Genomic DNA, 21,976 nt, shown 5'->3' with positions numbered 1-21,976 from the left:
ACGCCGCAGCAGATCACGCAGGGCTACGCTCACGTGAGTGGGCGTGGTCACTCGGTAGGCCGGGCCGGAGGGGCTTGGAGGGTAATAGCAGCGTGAGTTCTTCACTCGCAACTTTCTAGGCGGGGGGCCTCTACCCTTCCTCCGCAGACCGCGCTGTTCTCTCGTTTCCTGCCTTGCTCCCACTGCCGACTCCACGCCGCTCCTCCGGAGAAAGTGCGGGCCTCCCTTCCGGCCCGACGCCAGGCTCCTCCTGCGCGATCCCACGGGCGCGGAGGCGAGAACGCGCGCAGCGCTCCTCTCGGCATTACTCTCCGCAGCTTCTTTGGCTGCTCTTAATAACACACCTTGATTGAGCACCTTATGATGAGTCAAGTTACGTTTCAGGTACTGGGAAAACTAAGTGGAATGTGACAAGCTCTTGGACCTCAAAGAGTTCACAGTTTAGTTGCAGAGAGCGACAGAAACTGATACCTTAGAGAACAGTATGGTGAATGAATGAGTGTAGTGAGAACTGCGGCTGAAATGAGCACTGAATTCTAGCGGAAAGTCAGGGAAAGGCGTTTGGGAAACGGAGAGTAAGTGTACCGTTTAACCAGCTGTAGGGGAAAGTGACGGCGGAGGGGGTGAGGAGTGCTAAAGATCCTTAAAGTTCATACCTAAACTAGAGTTAATAACAATGAGTCAGTCTTGGTTCTTTATGAAGGGGTGGGTTATAGAGGTGAGGGGAGCGTTACGGATAATAAAGATGTAAGCATGAAACAACTGAGTGTGTGTGTGAGTGAGTGAGTGAGTGAGTGAGTTGATCTGGGAATGAGAGAGGGAATTCCAGAGTAGGAACAACAAAGCTTGTTTCATGAGGAGCCATGCAAGGTAGAAATTTCTAGCAGAGCAGCAAGGACGCCAGACCTGTGGTGGTGCCAAGCTTCATGACAGAACTCTTGAGGGTGACAAAGCTAGAGGTTGAATAACAATGAGGATTACTAAATATTAGGAAGATTAGAGGTGATGAGGGCCTATCCTGGGAAAATAAGGATGGAGCAAGGAAAATGGGCTTCCCAGGTGGCACTAGTGGTAAAGCACCTGCCTGCCAATGCAGGAGACAGCAGAGACGTGAAATCGATCCCTGGGTTGTGAAGATACCCTGGAGGAGTGAATGGCAAACCACTCCATTAAGTATTCTTGCCTGGAGAATTCCATGGATAGAGGCGGCAGGTGGGCTGCAGTCCATCATAGAGTCGAAAAGCGTCAGACAGGACTGAAGCAACTTGTCTGCAGACAAGGGAAACAGACGAAGTGTTTCACAGGTGAAATGATTGACTTTGTGAATAATAGCTTATAAGGTCTGAGAGAAAGGCTGGACTTGAGAACCTCTCCCAGGTTTCTAGCGTGGGCTCCCCAGTAGAGAGATCAGAATACAGGGAGAGGGGAGTGGGGGAGGATGCCAGAGAAGAGAGATCAGTTTGGAACATGTTGCCTTTGAGATGTCTGCACAAGACGACTCCACCTTGCACCTCCCATTCTCCAGCTCCGAAGGAGGAGCCCCCAGTCTAATAAAGCTGTCTTGCCAAGATTATTAACAATGCCATCTTCCCAATCTCAGTGGTCACTTCTCTCCCTGTCTTACTCCACTTCTCAACATCAGTTGATGCGGTTGACAGCCCCTTCTTCATGGCTCCTTTGACATACTCTTGCCTTGTTTTCCTGCTGGTTTAGTGGGCTCTCATTTGCTATCTCATTTGTCAGCTCCTCCTCTTCTACCTGATCAAGTGCTCCCGAATCCAGTCCTGGACTCTCCTCCACTCCTGCAGTTCCATAGCTTTAAATATCAGCACTGTTCTGTACTGTCCAATTGGTAGTCATCACCACATGTGACAAGTTGATACTTGAAATGTGGCTAGTCCTATTTGAGATGTGCTATAATCACCAACTCGATGGACGTGAGTTTGAGTGAACTCGGGGAGTTGGTGATGGACAGGGAGGCCTGGCATCCTGTAATTCATAGGGTCGCAAAGAGTTGGACATGACTGAGCGACTGAACTGAACTGATAAGTATAAAATACCAGATTTCAAAACAGTATGAAAAAAGAATCTATCTCTCTGGGAATTCCCTGGCGGTCCAGTGGTTAGGACTCCACACTTCCACTGCAGGGAACACAGGTTCGATCCCTGGTTGGGGAACTAAGATCCCACAAGCCTCAAGATGCAACCAAAAAGAAAATCTCATTAATTTTTATACTGATTACATTTTGAATTAATAATATTTATGTATATTGGGTTAAGTAGAATGTTAAAGTTAATTTCACCTGCTTTGACTTTTTAATCTGACAGCTAGAAAACTTTAAATTATGTGTGTGGCTTACATATTTCTATTGGTGCTGATTTATACGCTGATGCATTCTAAATAATCTCTATTCCAGATTCCTTTCTTAAACAATGACTCCTATTTCAACTGCCTATATAACATCTCTGCATGGATAACTAGTAGGCATTTCAAATCTTACATGTCCAAAGCAGAATCCTTGAGTTCTCTCACACATTCTACCTGTTCCTCCCTAGCTGCTCCCCCAGCAAAGTAAATGGCACATCTCTCCACATGTTGCCAGCCACGAGCCTAACATTCATCCTAACGGCTTACTTACTTCAGTGCCAATATCTACTCCCTACCTTTGGAGTTGTCAGCTTCCCTCCAAAACATATCCTGAATCCATGCATGAGCTCCACCACTACTGTTCTTAAAAGACTGATGCTTGAAATGGTGTACTGCAACAGATGTTTAAATTCTTTTTTAAATTTTGCTCATTTTTTCATGAGAAACATACCTAGTATGACATTCAAACAGTACCAAAGAGAATTGAGCTCAAGGCAAGACTTTTCTGCCTCCCTCTCCCCAGTTCTTCTGGGAAGCAATCACCTTTTCTAGATTCCTTTGTATCTTTCCAGAGATATCCCACAGTTTTTTTTTTTCTTTCAACAGAACAATATAACAAAGAGAATGGCTTCATTTTGTGTAACAGATGCAAAGGATTCTGTCCTATAAATATGTTATACTTAGCAAGTCCTCTATTGATGGACACTTAAGTTGTTTCCAAACTTCTGTACACAGTCCTGCTGTGAATTGCCTAAACAATGTTCATTTCACATTTACCTGTAGGATAAATTCTTGAAAGTAGATTGCTGGGACAAAGGGGTATACTTTTAAAATACTGCTCAGTTTAGTTCAGTTGCTCAGTCATGTCCAACTCTTTGCAACCCCATGAACCGCAGCACACCAGGACACCCTGTCCATCACCAACTCCTGAAGTTTATCTAAACTCATGTCCATTGAGTCAGTGATGCCATCCAACCATCTTATCCTCTGTCGTCCCCTTCTCCTCCTGCCCTCAATCTTTCCCAGCATCAGGGTCTTTTCAGATGAGTCAGCTCTTCACATCAGGTAGCCAAAGTATTGGAGTTTCAGCTTCAACATCAGTCCTTCCAATGAACACCCAGGACTGATCTTTAGGATGGACTGGTTGGATCTCCTTGCAGTCCAAGGGACTCTCAAGAGTCTTCTCCAACACCACAGTTCAAAAGCATCAATTCTTTGGCGCTCAGCTTTCTTTATAGTCCAACTCTCACATCCATACATGACTACTGGAAAAACCATAGCCTTGACTAGACAGACCTTTGTTGACAAAGTAATCTCTCTGCTTTTTAATATACTGTCTAGGTTGGTCATAACTTTCCTTCCAAGGAGTAAGCGTCCTTTAATTTCATGGCTACAGTCACCATCTGCAGTGATTTCGGAGCCCCCCAAAATAGTCAGCCACTGTTTCCCCTTCTATTTGCCATGAAGTGATGGGACTGGATGCCATGATCTTAGTTTTCTGAATGTTGAGCTTTAAGCCAACTTTTAACTCTCCTCTTTCACTTTCATCAAGAGGCTCTTTAGTTCTTCTGCTACATAGTGTCAAATTGTTCTGATTAAAGTCATACCAGTTTATACTCCACCAGCACTATCCCTAATCAACCTTGTGATCAGAATTTTGGTGTTTGCAAATCTAATAAGTAAAAAACAGTTCTCATAGTGTTGTCTCAAATTGCATTTCTGTTCAAGTTGCAGGTTCAACCTCTTTATATGATTAGTAGTCACATATTCTAGGAATTCTCTTCATATGCTTTTTTATATTTTCAGATGAGTCCTTTGCTTTCTGTCACTGATGAAACTGGCTGTTTGTGAGATAATTTCCTTTGACTATGTTTATGGTGTATTTTTTCATACACTTTTTTAGTGTAAAAAAAAAATTTTTTTTCGTGACTCTGAGGATTTGCTTCTCACACAAGATTTCGACAGCCTTAACTGGGCTTCCTACTTCCACTCTTTGATTTCTATGATATGTTGACCACACAGCAAGTCAGTATGATCTTTTTGGTTCATTTTGGGCTTTGGTCTGTCAAAAGATAGTGAGACAACCATCCAATATGTGAACTAAAAACAACAAAACTGGAGTTGTTATGTACTCTTTGTAAGGGAAAGCTGTGTGGGTGGGTAGGTAGGTAGGTGCACACCACCTTAACCAAGTGATCAAAGTTAATATTACCAGTACTGAGATAAACTGACATCATGTGCCTGCTGATATTATGCACTGAAATGGACATAGCCCTGTAGTAGCCCTACCAAAGCTCATGCCCAGATCTAATCATGAGGAAACGCCAGACAAACCCAAATCAAGAGACATTTTACAAAATAACTACCCAGTACACCTTCAAAAAGTCAATGTCATGAGAGACTAAGAATCTGTTCCTGATTAAAGCAGACTAAAGGGACATGATCACTGACTACGTGTGATCCAGAATTTCTTCAGTTGTAAGGAGCATTATCAGGTCAGTTGACAAAATCCACATAAGGCCTATGATTAGATAATTTATACCCAGTCAGTGTCACTTGCTTTATTTTGACCATCTATCACACTGTGGTTATGAGAGAGAAAATACATCATTTTAGAAAACACACTGAAATATTTAGTACCAACTTAACCTGCAACTTACTTTCAAGTACTTTCAAAAAATGTGTATGTGTGCATGCTTACACATGTGTATGTATGTATGTATGCATGCAGAGGGAGGAAAATAAATAAAATGTTAAAAACATTAACATTTAGGGGGTCTGGGTATAGGATATATGGGAATTCTGTGAACTAGTCTTACTTTCATGGAAGTCTAAAATGATGTCTACCAGACATTGACCTGCCCTGAGTGCCTTGTGCGTTCTGGTATTTAAAACACCTTGTACAGGACCAGCTTGAAAAAACACTAAAGTGGAGGGACGACGTCATTAAACTCAAGGAGAGTTGCTCCAGCTCAAGGTGTAACAAGAAAAGTATATGGACTTGGAAAAACCCATTCCTGCCCACACAATAAACATGCTCATTCTATCTTCCTTGACCTCTTATAAGTCAAGCAAATCACTTACAATTACCAAGTGATAGAAAAATAGGAATGAGGATATAGGTGTAGATTTTATCATCTGGCTGGGATCAAAGGCCATTGGGTTGACCAGCTGGTTTCATTGGTGTGGAGATGGCTGCAGCCTCTGGAGCAAAGTTAGCCCTGTAGGCAGAGAAGAGGGTAGGGTTCTCTCAAAAATCAAAGCTCTAGATTCAGCCTTCACCTACTTTTACTTCCTACCACTCATCCTGAGGGCTGTGTGGGTCAGAACTTTTCACTGTCTCCCTCCTACTCAGAAGCCCAGCTGGAAACCACTTGGTCCTCTTCAGTGTCTTCCTGCCAGGATCTGCCCCAGCCCCACCTCTTCACTAGCAGGGTGGGCTTCTAACGTGGGACAAGAGAGAGGAGTGTGAGGTTCTACTTGGGAGTCCAGGAGGAGTGATAAGTGAGCTTGATCTCAAAGAATGGAGAAGGTTGAGGAGGAGGAGAGTGAAGGTTTTTCAGGCAGAAGCAACATCATATGCAAAGACTTAGAGATTCAAAATTGAACGTGTGTGAATGAAAGTGTTAGATGTCTGGCAAAAATAATTTTTAAATTGATTTAAATCCTGGAGCTAAAGTTTAAGTCTGACTTTTCCATTTATCAACTCATAATGGATATTTTATAGTCTCTGGTCAAGTTTATATAATCAGAATGAAAATTCTGTAGATTCTTGAATGAGGTACCAATTTTAAGAGAAAAAAATATGTGTTTTAGTAGTATGTGTGTGTGTGTGTGTGTGTGCGTGCTCAGTTGTGTCCAACTATTTGCAGCCCCATGGACTGTAGCCCGCCAGACTCCTCTGTCCATGGGATTCCCCAGGCAAGAATACTGGAGTGGGTTGCTATTCCTACTCCAGGGGATCTTCCTGAACAAAGGATGGAACCTGCACCTCCTGGGAAGTAGTGTAGTATAAGATATACTTATAAGATAAGATTGCCCTTACATTTTGGTATTTAATTGACAAAGCTCATGGCCCAGATCATGAAAAGGCATCCACTAGAAGGTCTGGGTAGCCTTGGCTAGTTCACCTACTAATCATTCTTTAAATACTTTCTTTTCCTTTACCTTTTCTTTTGGCATTAGCAACCATGACCTGAGAATCTATGTCTTTCACACATTTTGCCTGGTACCTTGCCTTTAACTGTCACTGGTGTGGACCAAGCTTTTCACCTCTCAGCTCTGGGACTCAGGTAATGTTCCTGTTCATTTGTTAACATTTCTCTCAGCAATATATTTGCAAGGAAGTCTGCTCTGAATATCTACTTCCTCTGCCCAAAATATAAAATCCACTCATTTATAAGGAAAAATAGCATGACATAAGCTTGAAATGATGTCCTCATAAAGCATAATTTTAAAAGTCTCTTGAAACACAAGTGCTTTTGCAATAAGGAAAGATACCATGTGACTATAGTCATACTATATGACTATAATCATAAGCCTAAATGATTTAGGCTTATTTTGGATTTTAGCAACATAATTTTCCCGTCAGTTAATTAAAAGACGCTTACTCCTTGGAAGGAAAGTTGTGACCAACCTAGACAGCGTATTAAAAAGCAGAGACATTACTTTGTCAACAAAGGTCCGTCTAGTCAAGGCTATGGTTTTTCCAGTAGTCATATATGGATGTGAGAGTTGGACTATAAAGAAAGCTGAACACCGAAGAATTGGTGCTTTTGAACTGTGGTGTTGGAGAAGACTCTTGAGAGTCCCTTGGACTGCAAGGAGATCCAACCAGTCCATCCTAAAGGAAATCAGTCTTGGGTGTTCATTGGAAGGACTGATGCTGAAGCTGAAACTGCAATACTTTGGCCACCTGATTCGAAGAGCTGACTCATTTGAAAAGATCCTGATGGTGGGAAAGATTGAGGGCGGGAGGAGAAGGGATGACAGAGGATGAGATGGTTGGATGGCATCACCGACTTGATGGACATGGGTTTGGGTAAACTCTGGGAGTTGGTGATGGACAGGGAGGCCTGGCTTGCTGCGGTTCATGGGGTTGCAGAGTCGGATACGACTGAGTGACTGAGCTGAACTTTCCATCAGTAAAAATCATATTTGTGACTTGCATACTTTATTGGGATATCGAAGTAACAGTGGAATTTTTAAGCATGTCCGTGTCCTCATACGGAAAAAAAATATGAACAAAAAATACTAGTCTTAATGTCTTTTGGGAACAAAGCCTTGAATCTAAAATAATTAAAGCCAAAGAGCAGTCTTTATGGGTCAGACCCTCTGCAGCCAAACTTTTTTTTAGAGGTCTGAACAAATGTTTGCATGCTCAATAAATAATGCTTTTAATTGTATAGCAAAATACACAAGAACTATTTAGATCTATTTTACACACTTCCAATGGAATAATTTTATTGTTTTCCTCATTTGTTTATGGCAAACTTGAGTCTTGAAGGAGCAGTTTGTTGCAATACAAATTAGTGAGTGAACAAAGATTAAACAGTAATGTACTATATAACTTACTTCAAACCTATGGCTAAAAGAAGGAACAAAAGTGAAAGTGAAGTCGCTCAGTCATGTCTGACTCTTTGTGACCCCATGGACTGTAGCCCACCAGGCTCCTCCGTCCATGGGATTTTCCAGGCAAGAATACTGGAGTAGGTTGCCATTTCCTTCTCCAGGAGATCTTCCCAACCCAGGGATTGAACCCAGGTCTGAAAGGGATTGTAAAATATATTACATTATTTCTATATATGACTATTCCACTGAATGAAAAAATTCATTAAAAATGCAAAAATTGGGACTTCCCTGATGGTCCAGTGGTTAAAACTCTGAGCTTCCACTGCAGGGGGCACAGGTTCAATCCTTCATTGGGAAATCAAGATCCCACATGCCTTGTGGCACAGCCTAAAAATTTTTTTTTAATTTTTTTTAATGCAAAATTCGATGAAAATATAAAAAATATATGAGGCAATATGACCAAAAAAAAACTAAAAAGATACGTAATACAGACCTTAGAAATGAGGAGGAAAAGATAAAAACAAACAAATAAGACAACACCAAAACCAGCCCCTTGAAAAAGCTGCTTTAGAAAGTAAATCTGAGTGCGCCAGTACAGGAGCACACAAGGTTCCCCAGTGGGAAGAGTGAAAAATGGGAAGGGGGAAGTTCTTACACCTTAGAGCTCAGAGCCTCTGATCCCAGCATGACTGTTAGAGCTCTAAGTACTTGAGTGTAAAGTGTAAGAGTAAATATATGTGTTTCCATTCATACACAGACCCCCAGACTGACACATTACTATCTGTTTTGAAAACCAATTGAAGAGATGGGACCTGCCCCAAAGATACTAAACTGGTGAATTTGTCAGGATGAAGAAGAGAAAAGGCTGGCTTATGAGTAACAAAGATATGTACAATGCCTTATGAGATGCCATCCACAGTTGCCCCAAATTTCTAATACCAATGGTTAAATTTATGCCCTTCAGACTTCAATTTTTAATAAAGTTAGAATCTGCCTACAATGCAGGAGACACAGGAGATGCAGATTCAATCCCTGGGTTGGGAAGATTCCATGGAGAAGGAAATGGCAACCCATTCCAGTATTCTTGCCTGAAAATCCCATGGACAGAGTAACCTGGTGGACTATAGTTCAAAAGGTTGCAAAGAGTTGGACACAACTGAGTGACTAAGCACACACATCTCTCTCTTACTACATGTTATCTGTGTATGAATTCTTCTTTCAACTTATTTCTGTTTTTCTCTTTATGTGTCTATATTCATTCATCCATATGTCTATATATTTATCTGCCTGTTTGTCTACTATAGTTGTGGAAGTCTGTGTTATTGTCTAATTGCAAAAATCATTGTATTTTTCCTCCTTAATAACGGATGAAAGAATAAGTAATATTACATCTTCTAATTGAAAAAATACAAAGGAACTCTCCCTCTCTTGGTTTTATATTTATATATATATATATATATATATATACACACACACACACACATATATGTGTGTGTATATATGAATATAAACAATGAAATATGTTCACATACTTATGAATTACATGTTGAGAAAGAGAAAGACAAAGGATGAGCAAATATATTAAGAAAGAATTAAGCTGATAGAGGAACAGCCATAGGACGTGTGTGTGGACACTCCTTATGCCCGTTACAGATTTACTGTCTGACCTCTAGCTCATCCTTTCTCCCTCTTCTGTGATAATTTAAATATGCTTCCTTTGCCAAGTGGCCCCAGTTAAGTTTTGTCAGTAGATGGCAAAGGAGAGACATCTCAGATGGAAAGGGTTTCCCCCTCCAGTCCTTCTGTGCTCCATCCAGAGTTTCCTGTGAGTGCCCAGGCACTCCAGCTCCCAGTTCCTGCAGTACCGTGGTTGGTTGGTGTTTTTCTTTTTTTAAGGAAAAATGTTAAGAAAACTACAATTTTAATAGAAGAAAGAAATAGAATACTATAAAATGAGTACTATTGCAAAACCATACAATAAAACTGCCTCTGAAATTCAAAGTGAGATGAGGAAAGAGAAAAGGATGAGACAAAATTAAATTAGATTAGATTAGATTAGATTAAATTTCAGTAACCAGCTTGCTGGAAGAACAATGATAGAAAGAGAAATATGAGCATACCTCTACAGAAGCAATGGCAGATTTTACAACCTGGGAAGCAGTTAATCTTCCCTACTCTAATCTTGAAATTTAAGTTGGCACACACCCATGTTAAACAGATCAGTGTAAAATCTTGAATTAAACAATCTTACTAGATTCTGGTTCACCTATTGTCATCTGTTCAAGCATGATTTGTCTGTAAATAGTGCAGAGTCAATGTATGATTCAATTCATACATGTAAACCCACATATTTTAATTATCTGTTTCAGATAGCTATCTACCTATATATGTATGTGTGTATATATCTCTACCTATACATATAGATATATGTACATCTGTATCTATCTGTAGAAATGACTGCCCCTGATAGATTGTTTCAGTGTATATATCTGGCAGCTGGCCCATGAAAGACAAAGACAAGTATCACAGGTATCATATCTGACTTGAAATGCCTTTCTCATCCATCTCTACCATGGCTGATTCACCATACATTTATAGTACAATAAAATTTTTAATTATCTCCTGGCTTAGGTTAAAAAAACAACAGTATTGTTATCTATGTCAGTCATTGAGTGGTTTCTCTCTGCCTAATAATCTATCCTGAAAAACTCTCCATATCAGTTCATATAGATCTTAATCTTTCTTTTCTTTCTCTTACCTGCATAGCGCTGTGTCATATGTATGCACCATCATTTATTCAGCCACTCTCCTATATTGGGGCATTTATTAAATATTCAATATTTTGCAATTATAAATCATGTCACAATAAATAACTTCATGCATATGTATTTTATATTGTCAGAGGTGTCTCAGTCTAAAGTGGGATTGCTGGATCAACAGATAAATGCATACATGGTTCTGTTGGATGTTGCCCAATTTCCCTTTAAAGGGTTTGTAACATTTTGTGTCGTGAAAATACCTGTTTTCGAGAGGCAGTCCTAAGATGGCGGAGGAGTAGAATGGGGAGACCACTTTCTCCCCCACAAAGTCATCAAAAGAACATTTGAAAGCTGAGTAAATTCCACAAGACAACTTCTGAATGCTGGCAGAGGACATCAGGCACCCAGAAAAGCAGCCCATTGTCTTTGAAAGAAGGTAGGAAAAAATATAAAAGATAAAAAGAGAGACAAAAGAGGTAGGGACGGAGATCCATTCTTGGAATGGAGTCTTAAAAAGGAAAGAAGTTTCCAAACACCAGGAAACACTCTCACCAGCGAGTCTGTGGTGAGCCTTGGAACCTCAGAGGGCAACATAACTGGGAGGAAAAATAAATAATTAAACCCCACAGATTATATGCCCGAGTGCAGACACCCGCATCCGCCACTAGCAAGCGGGGGCTGGGCAGGGAGGCACGGGCTGCATTGCTTAGAGTAAGGACCGAGCCTGAATGCCCCGAGGGCAATCTGAGGGAACTAACTTAAGAAAGCAAACCAGAATGTGGGATAGCTACCCCCAAAAAGCCCTAACCTAAGACACCACCAGGCCCGCTCACAGAACAAAGGACTGAGCAGAGCTAGCCGGCTGCAGACCAGCCCATCCCCCTCCAGAGACAGGCAGGCGAGGGCAGCCAGAGCTGCAAGGGGGCAATCGCGGCCCCAGAGAGGCATCATCTACCAAACTGCAAACAGGCTTCATTGCTAACCAAGACTTCTTGGGATTCTGGACAGTCGACATCCGCCTGAGAAGGTGCGCCAGTTGTACACCCAGAAAACCGAGCGGCAGGGATGGGGGAGGCGATAAGTCGCAGTGACCGCACTCGCCAAACACCTGGTCACCTGAGCAGCATGGACCTGGGAAGGGCACAAAACGCAGGCCCAATTGAGTCTATGCCTTTGTGGAGTACCCGAGTACCTGAACCTGAGCAGCTTAGACCTGGGAAGTGCATGCAACCCAGGGCCGGCCTCAGACAGTTCCCAGCAGAACAACCTAGAGCCTAAGCAGTGTAGACAGGGAAAGCACACGCACCGTGAACAGGGACAAACCCAGTGTGGACGAGACACTGTGCGCACAGGCCAGTGTTACTTCTTTGCAGTGTTCCTCCCTCCCCACAGCACTTCTGAACAAGTGAGCCTAAAAAAGTGTCCACCACCGCCCCCTTCTGTCAGGGTGGAAATTAGACACAGAAGAGACCAGCAAACAGAAGAAGCTAAAACAGAGGGAACCTCCTTGGCAGTGACAGATGGAGAAGTCTTGAGGCTACTGTTTAAGAATAAGACTGAAAACCAGAGGCAGGAGGCTTAAGTCCAAATCCTGAGAACACCAGAAAATTCCTGATTCCAGGGAACATTAATTGGCAGGAGCTCATCAAACGCCTCCATACCTACAGTGAAACCAAGCACCACCCAAGGACCAACAAGTTCCAGAGCAAGACATACCATGCAGATTCTCCAGCAACATAGGAACATAGCCCTGAGCTTCAATATACAGGCTGCCCAAAGTCACTCCAAACCCATTAACATCTCATAACTCATTACTGGACACTTCATTGCACTCCAGAGAGAAGAAACCAGCTCCACCCACAAGAACACCGACACAAGCTTCCCTAACCAGGAAACCTTGACAAGCCACCTGTCCAACCCCACCCACAACGAGGAACCTCCACAATAAAGAGAACTCCACAAACTACCAGAATACAGAAAGGCCACCCCAAACACAGCAAGGTAAACAAGATGAAAAGGCAGAGAAATACCCAGCAGGTAAAGGAACAGGATAAATGCTCACCAAACCAAACAAAAGAGGAAGAGATAGGGAATCTACCTGATAAAGAATTCCGAATAATGATAGTGAAAATGATCCAAAATCTTGAAAACAAAATGGAGTTACAGATAAATAGCCTGGAGACAAGGATCGAGAAGATGCAAGAAAGGTTTAACAAGGACCTAGAAGAAATAAAAAAGAGTCAATATATAGTGAATAATGCAATAAATGAGATCAAAAACACTCTGGAGGGAATCAACAATAGAATAATGGAGGCAGAAGATAGGATAAGTGAGGTAGAAGATAGAATAGTAGAAATAAATGAAACAGAGAGGAAAAAAGAAAAACGAATTAAAAGAAATGAGGACAATCTCAGAGACCTCTGGGACAATGTTAAATGCCTCAACATTCGAATCATAGGAGTCCCAGAAGAAGAAGACAAAAAGAAAGACCATGAGAAAATACTTGAGGAGTTAATAGTTGAAAACTTCCCTAAAATGGGGAAGGAAATAATCACCCAAGTCCAAGAAACCCAGAGAGTCCAAAACAGGTTAAACCCAAGGTGAAACACCCCAAGACACATATTAATCAAATTAACAAGGATCAAACACAAAGAACAAATATTAAAAGCAGCAAGGGAAAAACAACAAATAACACACAAGGGGATTCCCATAAGGATAACAGCTGATCTTTCAATAGAAACTCTTCAGGTCAGGAAGGAATGGCAGGACATACTTAAAGTGATGAAAGAAAATAACCTACAGCCCAGATTACTGTACCCAGCAAGGATCTCATTCAAATATGAAGCAGAAATCAAAAGCTTTACAGACAAGCAAAAGCTGAGAGAATTCAGCACCACCAAACCAGCTCTCCAACAAATGCTAAAGGATCTTCTCTAGATAGGAAACACAGAAAGGGTGTATAAACTCAAACCCCAAACAGTAAAGTAAATTGTCGGGAGCCATGTTAGGCATTACTGACAAAATGGAGTCACAGCCCCAACTCCTCATCTCGCAGGCATGGCCCCAGGATGAAAGAGTTAGGCCTTGTAATTCTGACTTGTTCTTTCCTTTCTTCGGTTGAGTTGGGTGGAAAGAATGTTAAGGTGCTTGAGAGAAGCATGAGAAAGCGCAAAGCCTTCTGCAGTTGTGCCCAGAAAATAATCTATAAAGTAACCATTGGCATTTATTCAAGGATCTTTACAAAAAATGTCCCAGGATGAGCATGTAGGCCGCAGCTTGAGGCCATGGGAAGGATTGTTTTCTGAGACCTGTTTGTGAGGGAAATATTTATGGCAAAGGAAGTTTGCTGAGTTTGGGGTTTAGGAATAATTAAGAATAGAAGCCTTTTTAGGAGATAGTGATCTTAAGATGCTAGGGGAAAACAAGATTCAGAAAGATAAGAAATAAACTGAGGAATGTGGCATGAGTTACAATGTAATCACAAGTATAGGACACATAAGAGAAAGTAGATAATAGATAGTAAAGACAATTCTGAGAGAATCGCTGAAACAGGAACTCTGTTTGTAGGGCAACAATGATTTCTGGAGACAATAAATCTGGGTGGGGGAAACTGAAAATGTCAAACCTCTGACCTAATGTTTTTGTCAAAGTATATAAGCTTGAAATAAACGTGTAGTTCCATACTATGAGTCAGAGGCTACATCATCGTCTGCCGACACCACTCACCCCTTCAGGCTGATTCCCTGGCTGCCAGAGCTGGACTCTGGCAGTAAATGGCAATGGGATCATACTTATCAATAATTACCTTAAATGTAAATGGGTTGAATGCCCCAACCAAAAGACAAAGACTGGCTGGACACAAAAACAAGACCCCTATATATGTTGTCTACAAGAGACCCACCTCGAAACAAGAGACACATACAGACTGAAAGTGAAGGGCTGGAAAAAGATATTCCATGCAAATAGAGACCAAAAGAAAGCAGGAGTAGCAATACTCATATCAGATAAAATAGACTTTAAAACAAAGGCTGTGAAAAGAGACAAAGACGGACACTATATAATGATCAAAGGATCAATCCAAGAAGATATAATAATTATAAATGTATATGCACCCAACATAGGAGCACCACAATATGTAAGACAAATGCTAACAAGTATGAAAGGGGAAATTAACAATAACACAATAATAGTGGGAGCCTTTAATACCCCACTCACACCTATGGATAGATCAACTAAACAGAAAATTAACAAGGAAACACAAACTTTAAATGATACAATAGACCAGTTAGACCTAATAGACATCTATAGGACATTTCACCCCAAAACAATGAATTTCACCTTTTTCTCAAGACCCACACGGAACCTTCTCCAGGATAGATCACATCCTAGGCCATAAATCTAGCCTTGGTAAATTCAAAAAAATTGAAATCATTCCAAGCATCTTTTCTGACCACAATGCAGTAAGATGAGATCTCAATTACGGGAGAAAAACTATTAAAAATTCCAACATATGGAGGCTGAACAACACGCTGCTGAATAACCAACAAATCACAGAAGAAATAAAAAAAGAAATGAAAATATGCATAGAAATGAAGGAAAATGAAATTAACACAACCCAAAACCTATCAGATCAGATCAGATCAGATCAGTCGCTCAGTCATGTCCAACTCTTTGCGACCCCATGAATCGCAGCACGCCAGGCCTCCCTGTCCATCACCAACTCCCGGAGTTCACTCAGACTCACGTCCATCGAGTCAGTGATGCCATCCAGCCATCTCATCCTCTGTCATCCCCTTCTCCTCCTGCCCCTAATCCCTCCCAGCATCAGGGTCTTTTCCAATGAATCAACTCTTTGCATGAGGTGGCCAAAGTACTGGAGTTTCCGCTTTAGCATCATTCCTTCCAAAGAAATCCCAGGGCTGATCTCCTTCAGAATGGACTGGTTGGATCTCCTTGCAGTCCAAGGGATTCTCAAGAGTCTTCTCCAACACCACAGTTCAAAAGCATCAATTCTTTGGCGCTCAGCCTTCTTCACAGTCCAACTCTCACATCCATACATGACCACAGGAAAAACCATAGCCTTGACTAGACGAACATTTGTTGGCAAAGTAATGTCTCTGCTTTTGAATATGCTATCTAGGTTGGTCATAACTTTCCTTCCAAGGAGTAAGCATCTTTTAATGTCATGGCTGCAGTCATCATCTGTAGTGATTTTGGAGCCCAAAAAAATAAAGTCTGGCAGTGTTTCCACTGTTTCCCCATCTATTTCCCATGAAGTGGTGGGACCAGATGCCATGATCTTCGTTTTCTAACCCAAAACCTATGGGACACTGTAAAAGCAGTGCTAATGGGAAGGTTCATAGCAGTACAGGCATACCTCAAGAAACAAGAAAAAAGTCAAATAAATAACCTAACTCTACACCTAAAGCAACTAGAAAAGGAAGAAATAAAGAACCCTCACTTTCACTTTTCACTTTCATGCATTGGAGAAGGAAATGGCAACCCACTCCAGTGTTCTTGCCTGGAGAATCTCAGGGACGGGGGAGCCTGGTGGGCTGCCGTCTATGGGGTCACACACAGTCGGACACGACTGAAGCGACTTAGCAGCAGCAGCAGCAGCAGAGTTAGTAGAAGGAAAGAAATCTTAAAAATTAGGGCAGAAAAAATGCAAAAGAAGAAAAAGAGACCATAGCCAAAAATCAACAAAGCCAAAAGCTGGTTCTTTGAGAGGATAAATAAAATTGACAAACCATTAGCCAGACTCATCAAAAAACAAAGGGAGAGAAATCAAATCAATAAAATTATAAATGAAAATGGAGAGATCACAACAGACAACACAGAAATACAAAGGATCATAAGAGACTACTATCAGCAACTATATGCCAATAGAATGGACAACTTGGAAGAAATGGACAAATTCTTAGAAAAGTACAACTTTCCAAAATGAAACCAGGAAGAAACAGAAAATCTTAACAGACCCATCACAAGCATGGAAATTGAAACTGTAATCAGAAATCTTCCAGCAAACAAAAGCCCAGGTCCAGACGGCTTCACAGCTGAATTCTACCAAAAATTTAGAGAAGAGCTAACACCTGTCCTACTCAAATTCCAGAAAATTGCAGAGGAAGGTAAACTTCCAAACTCATTCTATGAGGCCACCATCACCCTAATACCAAAACCTGACAAAGATGCCACAAAAAAAGAAAACTACAGGCCAATATCACTGATGAACATAGATGCAAAAATCCTTAACAAAATTCTAGCAATCAGAATCCAACAACACATTAAAAAGATCATACACCATGACTAAGTGGGCTTTCTCCCAGGGATGCAAGGATTCTTCAATATCTGCAAATCAATCAATGTAATACACCACATAACAAATTGAAAAATAAAAACCATATGATTATCTCAATAGATGCAGAGAAAGCCTTTGACAAAATTTAGCATCCATTTATGATAAAAACCCTCCAGAAAGCAGGAATAGAAGGAACATACCTCAACATAATAAAAGCTATATATGACAAACCCACAGCAAACATTATCCCAATGGTGAAAAATTGAAAGCATTTCCCCTAAAGTCAGGAACAAGACAAGGGTGCCCACTCTCACCACTACTATTTAACATAGTTTTGGAAGTTTTGGCCACAGCAGTCAGAGCAGAAAAAGAAATAAAAGGAATCCAAATTGGAAAAGAAGAAATAAAACTCTCACTGTTTGCAGATGACATGATCCTCTACATAGAAAACCCTAAAGACTCCACCAGAAAATTACTAGAACTAATCAATGAATATAGTAAAGTTGCAGGATATAAAATCAACACACAGAAATCCCTTGCATTCCTATACACTAATAATGAGAAAATGGAAAGAGAAATTAAGGAAACAATTCCATTCACCATTGCAATTAAAAGAATAAAATACTTAGGAATATATCTACCTAAAGAAACTAAAGACCTATATATAGAAAAGTATAAAACACTGGTGAAAGAAATCAAACAGGATACTAATAGATGGAGAAATATACTGTGTTCATGGGTCAGAAGAATCAATATAGTGAAAATGAGTATACTACCCAAAGCAATCTATAGATTCAATGCAATCCCTATCAAGCTACCAACGGTATTTTTCACAGAGCTAGAACAAATAATTTCACAATTTGTATGGAAATACAAAAAACCTCGAATAGCCTAAGCAATCTTGAGAAAGAAGAATGGAACTAGAGGAATCAACCTGCCTGACTTCAGGCTCTACTACAAAGCCACCGTCATCAAGACAGTATGGTACTGGCACAAAGACAGAAATATAGATCAATGGAACAAAATAGAAAGCCCGGAGATAAATCCATGCACCTATGGACACCTTATCTTTGACAAAGGAGGCAAGAATATACAATGGAGAAAAGACATCTCTTTAACAAGTGGTGCTGGGAAAACTGGTCAACCACTTGTAAAAGAATGAAACTAGAACACTTTCTAACACCATGCACAAAAATAAACTCAAAATGGATTAAAGATCTAAACTTAAGACCAGAAACTATAAAACTCCTAGAGGAGAAAATAGGCAAAACACTCTCTGACATACATCACAGTGGGATCCTCTATGACCCACCTCTCGGAATATTGGAAATAAAAGCAAAAATAAACAAATGGAACCCAATTAAACTTAAAAGCTTTTGCACAACAAAGGAAACTATAAGCTGACAAAGAATTAATCTCAAAAAAATATAAGCAACTCCTGCAGGTCAATTCCAGAAAAATAAACGACCCTATCAAAAAATGGGCCAAAGAACTAAACAGAAATTTCTCCAGACATACAGATGATTAACAAACACATGAAAAGATGCTCAAGTCACTCATTATCAGAGAAATGCAAATCAAAACCACAATGAGGTATCATTTCACTCCAGTCAGAATGGCTGCTATCCAAAAGTCTACAAGCAATAAATGCTGGAGAGGGTGTGGAGAAAAGGGAACCCTCTTGCACTGTTGGTGGGAATGCAAACTAGTACAGCTACTATGGAGAACAGTGTGGAGATTCCTTTAAAAACTGGAAATAAAATTGCCATAGACCCAGCAATCCCACTTCTGGGCATACACACTGAGGAAACCAGAATTGAAAGAGACACGTGTACCCCAGTGTTCATTGAAGCACTGTTGTAATAGCCAGGACATGGAAGAAACCTAGATGTCCATCAGCAGACGAGTGGCTAAGAAAGCTGTGGTACATATACACAATGGAGTATTACTTAGCCATTAAAAAGAATACATTTGAATCAGTTCTAATGAGGTGGATGAAACTGGAGCCTATTATACAGAGTGAAGTATGCCAGAAAGAAAAACACCAATACAGTATACTAACGCATATATATGGAATTTAGAAAGATGGTAACAATAACCCTGTATGCGAGACAGCAAAAAAGACACAGATGTATAGAACAGTCTTTTGGACTCTGTGGGAGAGGGCAAGGGTGGGATGATTTGGGAGAATGGCATTGAAACATGTATTGTATCATATGTGAAACAAATCGCCAGTCCAGGTTTGATGCATGATCCAGGATGCTCGGGGCTGGTGCACTGGGATGACCCAGAGGGATGGTATGGGGAGGAAGGGGGAAGGGGGGTTCAGGATGGGGAACACATGTACACCCATGGCTAATTCATGTCAATGTATGGCAAAACCCATACAATATTGTAAAGTAAAAAAAAAAAAAAGAACCAAAAAAAGAGAAAATACCTTTTTTTCCCACAGCCTGACCAAGAGAGTACATTGTCAAGGTTTTGAATTTTTGCCAGTGTGAGTTGGCATATGCAGCATAGATCTGTAAAAATAATGTTAAGAAGTATATACAATAGTAGATATAATTTTTTAAATTTGAATACATTTGCTTTTGGATAGATGTATTCACCTATGTGGCTCAGTAGTAAAGAAACTGCCTGCCAATGCAGGAGACGCCGGTTCAATCCCTGGGTAGGGAAGATCTTCTGGAGAAGGAAATGGCAACCCACTCCAGTATTCTTGCCTGGAAAATCCCAAGTACAGAGGAGACTGGTGGGCTACAGTCACAAAACAGTCGACATGACTTAGCAACTGAACAACATTCAACTATGTAGAGCATCTGTTTTAGCATGTTCTTTTTTTGTCACTTGTCAGTAAAGCTATTTGGCCAGTGGATGTCACCCTTGTACTACTTTAAGGAATAGGACAATAGCTCTCTTTAAAAATCCACTCCATGTGTTCATTAGATAAACTATGCAAGACTTTCCAAGGAACAAGTCATTTTTGAAAAGCCTAAGATTAATATGCTTAATGGGAGGGAACTTTTTGAAGGGCTAAAACCAGCATGTTCTGATTTAAACTGTGTGATAAATGTGAGCTGATACCTAAAATCAGCCAAAGTAAGGACAAAATTAATGAGCAGTGAGAACTAAACCTTGATCGTGTGGCTCTTTGGTGTATGTAAACATTAACAGTTTGGCATTTTTGTCCTTGGTGGAATGTCCTGTGAGGGACCAGAGAACTAGAGGGAGGGTGTTTACCTGCACTTCTACAGACCCCTCTCCAGCCCAGAGCAATGGACAGTCTCCAAACATGAAATGAAAACCTCTTAACTCTTGCAGTCTCTCTCCTAACACTACCTTCATAAAATCCATCTTTAAATTAATTCCTAAAGCATTTATGCATTTTTTAATTGGCAAGATCAGTTTTCATTCCAATCTCAAAGGCAATGCCAAAGAATCTTCAAACTGCCACACAGTTGCACTCATATCACACGCTAGCAAAGTAATGCTCAAAATTCTCCAACCTAGGCTTCAACAGTTTGTGAACCGAGAACTTCCAGATGTTCAAGCTGTATTTAGAAAAGGCAGAGGAACCAGAGATCAAATTGCCAGCATCCATTGGATCATAGAAAAAGCAAGAGAATTCCAGAAAAGCATCTACTTCTGCTTCATTGATTATGCTAAAGCCTTTGACTATGTGGATCACAACAAACTGTGGAAATTCTTCAAGAGATGGGAATACCAGACCACCTTACCGGCCTCCTGAGAAACCTGTATGCAGGTCAAAAATCACCAGTTAGAATTGAACATGGAACAACAGACTGGTTCCAATTTAGAAAAGGAATATGTCAAGGCAGAATATTGTCACCCTGCTTATTTAACTTCTATGCAGAGTACATCATGCAAAATGCCAGACTGGATGAAGCACAAGCTGGAATCAAGATTGCCAGGGGAAGTATGAATAACCTCAGATACACAGATGACATGACTTTTATGGCAGAAAGCGAAGAGGACCTAAAGAGCCACTTGATGAAGGTGAAAGAGGAGAGCAAAAAAGCTGGCTTAAAACTCAACATTCAAAAAACTAAGATCATGGCATCTGGTCTCATCATTTCATGGCAAGCAGATGGGGAAACAATGGAAACAGTGACAGACTATTTTCTTGGGCTCCAAAATCACTGCAGATGGTAACTGCAGCCATGAAAATAAAAGACACTTTCTCCTTGAGAGAAAAGCTATGACTAATCTAGACAGCATATTAAGAAGCAGAGACATTACTTTGCCAACAAAAGTCTATTTAGTCAAAGCTATGGTTTTTCCAGTAGTCATGTATGGTTGTGAGAGTTGGACCATAAAGAAAGTTGAGCACTGAAGAATTGATGCTTTTGAACTGTGGTGTTAGAGAAGACTCTTGAGAGTCCCTTGGACTGCAAGGAGACCCAACCAGTCAATCATAAAGGAAATCAGTCCTGAATATTCATTGGAAGGACTGATGCTGATGCTGAAGCTCTAGTACTTTTGCCACCTGATGTGAAGAACTGACTCATTGGAAAAGACCCTGATGCTGGGAAAGATTGAAAGTGGGAGGAGAAGGGGACAACAGAGGATAAGATGGTTGGATGGCATCACCAACTCGATGGATGAGTTTGAACAAACTTCAGGAGTTGGTGATGGACAGGGAAACCTGGTGTGCTACAGTCCATGGGGTTGAAAAGAGTTGGACATGACTGAGTGAACTGAACTGACTGAACTGAAGATTGATCTTAAGAACTGGAGGATCCTTGAACTGGTTACTTTTTGCATTAAAGGGAAAGAAAAATCTTATCTAGCCTGTGGCATTTTAATATTAATTATTGTTGCTCTTTAATATTCATTATCATTCTTCTTTAATATTCATCATTGTTTACTTCAGAAAACCAGGTAATTTTCAAATCCAAGAGAAAGAAAAAGTTAACTTTAGAGATTAGAGCTGTGTTCATCGTCATCAATCAGGCATAT

At 40.7% G+C, this 21,976-nt stretch overlaps 1 long non-coding RNA gene across 1 annotated transcript; it reads left to right on the top strand.

Moving 5' to 3' along the window:
• Nucleotides 1-56: 56 nt before the first annotated feature.
• LOC147379411 (uncharacterized) lies at nucleotides 57-21,802 on the top strand. Its single transcript, XR_015160949.1, has 2 exons — nucleotides 57-384; nucleotides 6,554-21,802. It is a non-coding gene; the product is annotated as an uncharacterized LOC147379411 (long non-coding RNA).
• Nucleotides 21,803-21,976: the final 174 nt, after the last annotated feature.

Source organism: Bos grunniens, chromosome 1, assembly GCF_055505025.1.
Source record: "Bos grunniens cultivar Pamir isolate PY7600 chromosome 1, Bosgru_T2T1.0, whole genome shotgun sequence".
NCBI lineage: Eukaryota > Metazoa > Chordata > Mammalia > Artiodactyla > Bovidae > Bos > Bos grunniens.
This window is presented reverse-complemented; position numbering and strand designations above follow the sequence as displayed.